We start from the raw sequence: 10,089 nt of genomic DNA, 5'->3' as shown, positions 1-10,089 counted from the left end.
CCCTAGATTAGGGGGAGAAATAAAAATTAAAGAAAATGATATTTCATGGTGTGAACCTCAATTAATGTATCTTGATCCTCGTACAAAAGAATGCGAGATCGAAGTTCATAAAATAATGCATATGCAAGAACTTGCGAATAAATTACCCGATGCATTTACAGATTCAAAAAGGGTGACTAAATCATATATACCAGCAGCAAATGCTCCAGCTCGAATTGAAATTCCAAAAGCTGACAATAAAGTCACTCTTGAGTCTTTGCCACGCCAGAAACGTGGGAGACCAATTGGCTCCAAATATAAAAATCCTCGAAAAAGAAAATCAGCAGATAATGAGGTATAAGAAAGTGTTCAAGAAGAACCACAAATCAATACTCCTTCTGCAGAGGAGATTGATGATGTCAATACAGAATTTTCAATCAATTATGCACATTCAAAAATATTATGGAACCGAAATGAAATGAAAAATCTTGATGAGATATTTTCATATAATGTTGCATATGATATCATGAATGATGATGATGATCCAGAACCAAAATCCGTCATGGAATGTCAAAATAGACATGATTAGGATCATTGAAAAGGAGCAATACGAGCTGAATTTGAATCGCTCAATAAAAGAAAAGTTTTCGGATCTATCGTTCTCACACCTAAAGATGTGAAACCTGTGGGATATAGATGGGTTTTTGTGCGAAAAAGAAATGAAAAAAATGAAGTTACAAGGTATAAAGCTAGACTTGTAGCTCAAGGTTTTTCTCAAAGATCGGGAATTGATTATGATGAAACTTATTCCCCTGTTATGGATGCAATTACTTTTAGATACTTAATCAGCCTGGCAGTTTCTAAAAATTTAGAAATGCATCTCATGGATGTTGTGACTGCTTATCTATATGGATCACTTGATTGTGATATATATATATATATATATATATATATATATATATATATATATATATATATATATATATATATATATATATGAAGATACCTGAAGGATTTAAGGTATCAGAAGCAACCAATGCAAAACCCAAAGAAATGTACTCAATCAAGTTATAAAGGTCTTTATATGGGTTGAAACAATCGGGTCGCATGTGGTATAAACGATTAAGTGATTACTTAAAAAGCAAAGGGTATACAAATAATCTTATTTGCTCATGTGTATTCATTAAGAAAACAACATCTGGATATGTGATCATAGCCATTTATATTGATGATCTTAACATCATAGGTACAAATAAAGAGATCCATGAAGCCATTCAACTTCTAAAGAAAGAATTTGAAATGAAAGATCTCGAAAAAACCAAGTATTGCCTTGGTTTGCAGATTTAGCATATGCCTAATGGTTTACTTGTACATCAAACAACTTATACGGAAAATATTTTAAAACGTTTCAATATGGACAAGGCAAAACCATTAAGTACTCCTATGGTTGTTAGATCACTTAATGTTGACATTGATATTTTCGTCCCTGTGAAGATCATGAAGATATCTTGGGACCAGAAGTACCATATCTTAGTGCAATTGGAGCTCTTATGTATCTTACAAATTGTACAAGACCTGACATTTCTTTTGCAGTTAATTTGTTGGCAAGATTCAGCTCAGCTCCTACCAAAAGACACTGGAATGGAATCAAACACATATTTTGATACCTTCGAGGAACTACTGATTTAGGATTATTTTATTCTAACGAATCAAAACAAGATTTGGTTGGTTATGCAGATGCAGGTTATTTATCTGATCCACATAAAGCTAAATCTCAAAATGGATATGTATTCCTAAATGGAGGTACCGAAATATCATGGCGTTCTCAAAAACAAACACTTTTTGCAACATCATCAAATCATGCCGAAGTGATTGCATTACATGAAGCTACTCGGGAATGTTTTTGGTTGAGATCAATGACAAAACTCATTACTGATTCTTGTGGACTAGAGCGCGATAAAAGTCCAACAACTATATATGAACATAATGCAGCTTGTATAGCACAAATGAAAGAAGGGTATATCAAAAGTGACCGAACAAAACACATACCTCCTACATTCTTCTCATATACTCAAAATCTCATCAAAGACAACCAGATTGAAATGAGATATGTTCAATCCAGCAAAAACTCTGTCGATCTTTTCACCAAAGCACTTCCAACTGCTATTTTCAGAACGCATGTTCACAATATTGGCATGAGGCATGTTCAAAAGATGTGACGACTCAGCAATGTCTACTTGAGGGGGAGTCAACTCTATGCTGCACTCTTTTTCCCTTGGCTAAAGTTTTTATCCCACTGGGTTTTTCTTTAGCAAGGTTTTTAATGAGGCAGTAACTTATAGTTGATTTTAATAAAACAAAATTGTCGTCCAATGGTGAGTGTTATATATCAAGTGGCCGACAATATTAAAGTAAAGTTGGTAATCAACAAATATGATGAATCACAAAATCATTCACGGATATTACTGTTCTACACAGTGAATTATTGTACTATATATATGTGATCGATTGTAATCAATGATACACTAATTCATACATATAGAATATATTTCATCACCATTCTTTTACTCTCTCTTATTTTAAGTTTGTTAGTAACCTATAGTCACGAACCAAACCACTAAAGGTAGTTATAAGCCTACAGAATTATAACAATTTAATATTAATAATAATGATAATAATGATTCATTTAAATCTCAATTAAATTTTTAATTTTAATTATTGAAAAGTTAATTAAATATATATTAAACACTTATTAAGATGTATTAATACATTATTAAGTTTACATAACTCTAATATATCTATACGTGTAAAAATTTATATATATAAATATGTTGTTTATAATATTCATGATCATAATACCATATTTATATTAATTTCATTCCAATATAATCTTAATCATAACTATGCTTAAATGTTCATTATCTTATTTGTTCATTCCGTTATCAATAATATATAATCTTTTTATAAGTTTTAGTTTATAATTTTAACCATAATTATTTATATTCATAAATTGTACCTTATATTACCATCAAGTTTATGATCAAAATCGTTATATTAACTTTATATTTATAGTAATCTGAACAAAATATAAACTATAATGCTTTCATATTTATATTTAATAATCATAATCTTCTTATAATACTAATATCATTATTAACATCCTAATTACTTAAATCATCTTAATATGTTTATAGTGAGAATATCGTATTCGAGTTCTATTATCATCATAATAATGTGCTTATTATAATCATACCGCAGTCATATCTATATTCATAAGTTATTCATAATAATAATACTAATAATAATGATCATAATAATAATAGTAATTAAACTGAGTTAACTACCTTCAAGCTTTTCTAAAAATAAAATGCCTCAGATCGAGCTCGAACCCCCGACCTCTTGCTACCCGACACACACACGAACCAACCATCCATTTCTGTTTTCTCCGAAATTATAACACTCTAAATATATACAAATCATTTTTCTGTTTATCTTCTTCTTCACAAACTAAACCCAAAATTCCAACGATCAAACCATCAATCATAACAGAATCGATTAACAAGGTGGCGATTAATTTACTGGTTCAGTTGCTCAGACAGAAACGAAAATAAAAAAAAATTATTGAATCAGGATGAACACTCAAACCTTCAAAATTTGATTCTTCTAATTCGATTGTTTCAGGCTATAATCCTAACATAAAATCTGTTACAAATCACTTTTTAAATGCTCGACATCAAAAATTAAAACCTGAAACAACCTAAAATCTTCCAATTTGATTGAAGGAATTCGGTTTGACTTTTTATCACAAAATTTTGACTATCAAATTAACAATCAAATTGATGGATTAAAACTTGAAAAATTACATAGTGCTTCACTAGATGATCCTTAACAACTCTGTACTATTAATTTTTGAAAATTGAGTTGCATTCGAATTATAATATAAAAGATATGGCGACGGAGATATCGAGCTGTGTTTTTTGTTTTTCTGCTTGTTTCTTCGGATCATAGCAACGATATATAGCGGATATATGTATTAATCTAACAGTTGAAGTGGCCAACAAGGATTTGATTAGGTTTGTTTTGTAATGGAGGTGATATCGACCGGTGTTCACAAGCAGAGAAGAAAAAGAGAAAAGCAGAAAAGAGGATAGTGAAAAAAATAGATATAACGCGGTTCATATATCTGTATTTATATATTTATATAATATAATTGATATTAATTATTAATATTTATATTAATAATATAATACTATACTATTAATAATAATAATAGAAATGTTAATAATGATATTAACATCACTAATATAAATAATAATAATAATTATATGTATTAATAATAAATAATAATCAAATGATCATAATATTAATGATAGTGCTCCAAATGAACATATATTTAGTAGCAATATCGTTCCAATATGTAAAGTTTTTAAATGTAATTTCCTTATTTTTAGTTGTAATAGTTAAATAAATAAGTGCGAAGACGAAAGACGCAAATCGCTCGAAAATGAAGATTTAAAGACAAAAACAAAGATTTGAAAGACCAAAACGTCCAAAAAGCTCAAATGTACAAGATACAATTAAAAAGGTTCAAATTATTGATGAAGAACGTCTAAAAATGACAAGAGTACAAGTTACAAAACGCAAAGTACACGATATAAAATAGTACGCAAGGACGTTCGAAAATCCGGAACCGGGACATGAGTCAACTCTCAACGCTCGACGCAACGGTGTAAAAATTACGAGTCAACTATGCACAAGAATAAAATATAATATTTAAATAATTCATAATAAGAATAATATTAAATAATAAAAAGTTGTTAATTGAGCATAGTTCAGGGGTCATAAATGAAAATTCAAATTTATAATTTGCCTATAAAAGCTATGTAATGCGATCGATATATGGATACCTTTCTTCGATCATATTTCGATATATATATCGATCTATCTATCTATTATCAATATCAATTATCAATATCTATATTCTATATCTCTATCATAATGTTAACTTAATAAGATATAACAATAATCTTAATTTTAACTTTAAATTATGATAATAATAAGATTTATGATAGAGATCGTTTGAGTGTGTAAGTCGAAATTCTGTCCGTGTAACGCTACGCTATTTTTAATCATTGTAAGTTATGTTCAACCTTTTTATATTAATGTCTCGTAGCTAAGTTATTATTATGCTTATTTAAAACGAAGTAATCATGATGTTGGGCTAATTACTAAAATTGGGTAATTGGGCTTTGTACCATAATTAAGGTTTGGGCAAAAGACCGACACTTGTGGAAATTGGACTATTGACTATTAATAGATGGGGGGTATTGTCTAATTGAGTGACAACTCATTGGAGTCTGTCGAACCTATCTTCAAATTAATTATCCTAATAATTAATAATGATTATGGTTGTCCTATTTAGTGACGTTCATATGGAATCTATTATAATCATTTAATTAATTATTCGGGTTGGGTAATTGATTATTCAAACTGATCAAGTGGGTAAATTAATATTCATATCTAATCAAAACAGGGGTAGATTACATACAGTGATAACTGGTGTAATTGTTGACAGAAGTGATAACTGCGTCACAGTTTAAATCCTTAATTAGTTGGAATATTTGACTTCGGGTATAAGGGTAATTTGACGAGGACACTCGCACTTTATATTTATGACCGATGGACTATTATGGATAAAAACCAGATAGGTATCAAATAAACCATGACAAAGGACAATTAACCCGAGTAACAATTAATTAAAATCAAAACGTTAAACATCATGATTACGGAAGTTTAAATAAGCATAATTGTTTTATTGTATTTTTCATCGCACTTTTATTTTCTGTCATTTTATTTTCTGTCATTTTATTTATCGCAATTTATTTTACGCACTTTAATTTTTGTCATTTATTTTTACGCTTAAAATCGACAAACCGGTCATTAAACGGTAAAACCCCCATTTTATAATAATACTACTACTTATTTATATATATATTTTTAGAAATAAACTTAATAATATAGCGTTAACTTCACCAGCTCCCTGTGGAACGAACCGGACTTACTAAAAACTACACTACTCTACGATTAGGTACACTGCCTATAAGTGTTGTAGCAAGGTTTAGGTATATTCACTCGATAAATAAATAAATAAAACTTGTGTAATATTTCGTCGCATTTTGTAGTAAAAATTAATACTATTTCGTACACCCCGCTGCACACATCAAGTTTTTGGCGCCGCTGCCGGGGAACAACGAAGCGAAACGCCACAGAAAAATTTTTTTTATTAAGTTTTATCTAGTTTTTGTGAAATATACATTTTAAATTTAAAAAAAAAAAAAAAAACCGAACCCCACTTGAGATAGAGTGCACACTGGTCCCTTACATAAAGGTATGTTGACTAATGGTGTTATGTTGTTTCTACAATACGCCATGAAGTGAAATCACAGCTGTTAAGCAACACCTTTTTAGTCACTCAAAGAAAATCATTTCCCCTCTAATCGTTTTTTTTTCTTTTTAAACTCCTAACAGCTCACCAGTTCTTTGGTTATAAAATACTTGCGTTTTTTTTTTTTAAAGTGACACCATCAATTTGGGCAATTTTTAAAAGTGACACAATCATTTGAAGCCCAACCTAAAAAAATATCCCCACACTTAAAAATGATTACACGTGATTACTTAAACTTGATGTTGTCTAGACATCAAAACTTAAAAATTAATTTTTAAGACGTGATTACTTAAACTTAAAAATTATTAATCGTAGGGGATATTTTTTTACCTTAATCAAAACTAATACGACATCAATTATTAAGTTTGTGTAATAAAATACTATTTCATAGCATTATTAATCGTAGGCTTTTTGACTTAAAATTAAAAATATTTTTTTAAACATAGGCGTCAAAAATGTTTTGGTTATGAGATGAAACACATCTAGAATTAACGAGAAAAGTAAAAATTACAAAATAAATAGTTTAAGTAATCACGCGTGATGTATGTGTCCCATTTTAGATCGGCCAAATATCCTCTTAGTCCCACATGTACTAAAATAATATGTATCCTCATAATCAAATTTGTCCTACCTCTTTACCAATTTGTAAAGTAGAAGTTGCTGTTTTTTTTTTTAAAGGTACATCCAAGTTGGCCCCCTCCAAACGATTATTATAATTGATCAGTAACAATCAATGATGGGTGAAACATTTTAAGTTCAATTATTGAAACTTGGTACCTAAAAAAAAAATATTTAATTTAAAAAATTAAAAAATATATATTTTCAAGATTTTGCCTATAAAAAAAAAGTTTTTATTTTAAGTTTTATTACCTTTAGATTTTTAGACTTTAGTCACAACTTTTAGTATTAAGACATAGTTTTTGCCGTAGTTATTTTTATACTTCTAGATTTTTAGGCTTTGCCGTAAAATTCCTTAAGTGCTTATTCCTTAGACTAAGTTTTAGGTGCTTTAGAATTTTGCGACGCCGTTTTTCGTACTACTTTCTTATTTTTATTTTTCGACTCCTATTTTTCGACCTTTTTATTTTTCGACACTTTTCGACGCGCAATCTTTTTCTCTCTTATTTCTCGCCATTCTAGTTTTTAGGACTTAGAATTTTTTCTACTTCTTCTCTAAATTTCTTAAAATTACGAAAATTTATTTTAAGTGGTTAAATTGATAGACATCAAAATTTTCTGGTTCGTAGTAATAGTTGGATTTGTACGTGGACCGGGTTATTGGAGCCAAACAGTACTCAATTATATTGAGACCAAACGAATCCTGCCCCTCTGCTGCATCTTTTGGCTATTCGAAACGTGGGCAAAATCAGAAAAGTCTATTGATTGGATAACTTATATAATTTTTCTTATTTTTTTTTATAACTAATAGGATATTCTGTGAATGCACCGAGCAAAACGTTCACCACCTTTCATACGTTCACCACCTGTAACTCGATCAAGACATTTAGCGAATATCGTCGCCGTTGATTTTTCTTTAGAATCATCATCCAGTCGAACAAATACTCCAATTCAAATTTCCGACAATCCATCTTTTGAACCCGATTTCACAACTAAGAAACTGGAGGATATTCAAGGACAATTCCAAGATCCGGAACCACAAACCGTTAAATCAGAGTCCTCTAGTGATTCGTATTCAACGAATTCAATTATGGAAGTAACGGAACCTCTAAGTATGGAAGACCGAATGAGGGCTACACGCACGGGCCAAGGTCACGCCATTATTAAACCAGAAGTTAATGCTCCAGATTATGAAATTAAAGGACAAATCCTACACATGGTAACTAACCAATGCCAATTCAGTGGTGCACCGAATGAAGATCCTAACGAACACCTTCGTACGTTTAAAAGAATTTGTACACTATTCAAAATTCGAGAAGTGGAAGATGAGCAGATCTATCTCATGTTGTTTCCCTGGACTTTAAAGGGAGAAGCCAAAGATTGGTTAGAATCGTTACCTGAAGGGGCGATTGACACATGGGATGTTTTAGTTGAAAAATTTCTTAAACAATTCTTTCCGGCATCTAAAGCCGTGAGACTTCAAGGAGAAATTGTTACGTTCGCGCAAAAGCCAAATGAAACATTATATGAGGCGTGGACAAGATTCGGAAGGATGTTGAGAGGATGTCCTCAACACGGTTTAGACACTTACCAAATAGTACAAATATTCTACCAAGGTGTCAACGTTGCTACACGAAAAGACATCGACATAACAGCCGGTGGATCCATTATGAAGAAAACCGCAACTGAAGCTTACAAAATTATTGATAACACAGCCTCCCACTCGCATGAGTGGCACCAAGAAAAAGATATCTTTCGATCATCTAAAGCGGTTAGAGCCGATTCTAGCCATGACTTTGATTCCGTTTCCGCAAAAATAGATGCTTTCGAAAGACGAATGGAAAAGATGAATAAAGATATTCACGCAATACGAATCAGTTGTGAGCAATGCGGTGGACCACACTTATTGAAAGATTGTCACATTGAACCAACGATGGAACAACGAGAGAATGTTTCCTATATGAACCAAAGGCCGGGAAATAATTATCAACCGCCAAGGCTAAACTTAAATCGAAATCAAAACATTCTTTACAATCCAAAAGGACCCGAAAATAACTGGTATAACCAACAAGGTCCGAATAACCAACCAACTCAAAACAACACTTTCAATCAACAAAGACCTGGCTTATATAAACCACAACAACAAACTGAAGAGAAAAAGTCAAATATGGAAGACGTGGTATTCAAGCTAGTTGAATCTCAAACACAATTTATTGAAACTCAAACCCAAACAAACGAGAGGTTTGATCAGTCATTAAGAACTCAACAAGCTTCCATTTTGAATCTAGAAAAACACGTAGGTACTCTTGCTAGCATGATGAGTGAGAGGGAACAAGGAAAGCTACCGAGTAATACTGAAGTAAATCCTCGGAAAGAGAATGTTAATATGGTGTCAACAAATTTTGAAAAACCAGCTCCAGAAGATGGGAAGGTTTTAGATGTGAGTAACAATGAAGAAGTTACACCACCACCACCACCCGAGTATGTAAAGCCAGTGGTGGCACCATACAAACCACCCATCCCGTTTCCAAGAAAAGGAGTTGAGTATGAGCAAGTGATAGGTAATAAAGATTGTGATACCTCTGGAAAGAAGAAGAAGAAAAAGAATAAGAAAGTGCAAGAAACAAAAGCCGTAAATATAAACCCGGTGAAGACAGTTCCACCAAAACCTCCACCTAGGGTAGGTGATTCGGGTGAATTTATTGTTCCTTGTCTACTTAGTGATTGTGTCATGTATGATGCACTAGCAGATTTAGGTGCAAGTGTAAGTGTTATGCCTCTTTCCTTATATAAGAGATTAGGTGTAGGTAAGTTAAGTCCAACGGATATGAGTGTTCGACTCTTTGATCAAACCATTAAGCACCCAGTTGGAATTGCTGACAACCTACCCATTCAAGTAGGCAATTTAACCTTTCTAGTCGAATTCATTGTCATTGACATAGAAGAGGACCCAAACATTCCTCTAATTTTAGGTCGACCATTCTTTGCGTCCACCGGGGCGTTATTTGATGTAGAAAATGGAAGAATGACACTTAAAAGTGGTGACA

This window comes from Rutidosis leptorrhynchoides, chromosome 4 (genome assembly GCF_046630445.1).
Source record: "Rutidosis leptorrhynchoides isolate AG116_Rl617_1_P2 chromosome 4, CSIRO_AGI_Rlap_v1, whole genome shotgun sequence".
Lineage (NCBI taxonomy): Eukaryota > Viridiplantae > Streptophyta > Magnoliopsida > Asterales > Asteraceae > Rutidosis > Rutidosis leptorrhynchoides.
This window is presented reverse-complemented; position numbering follows the sequence as displayed.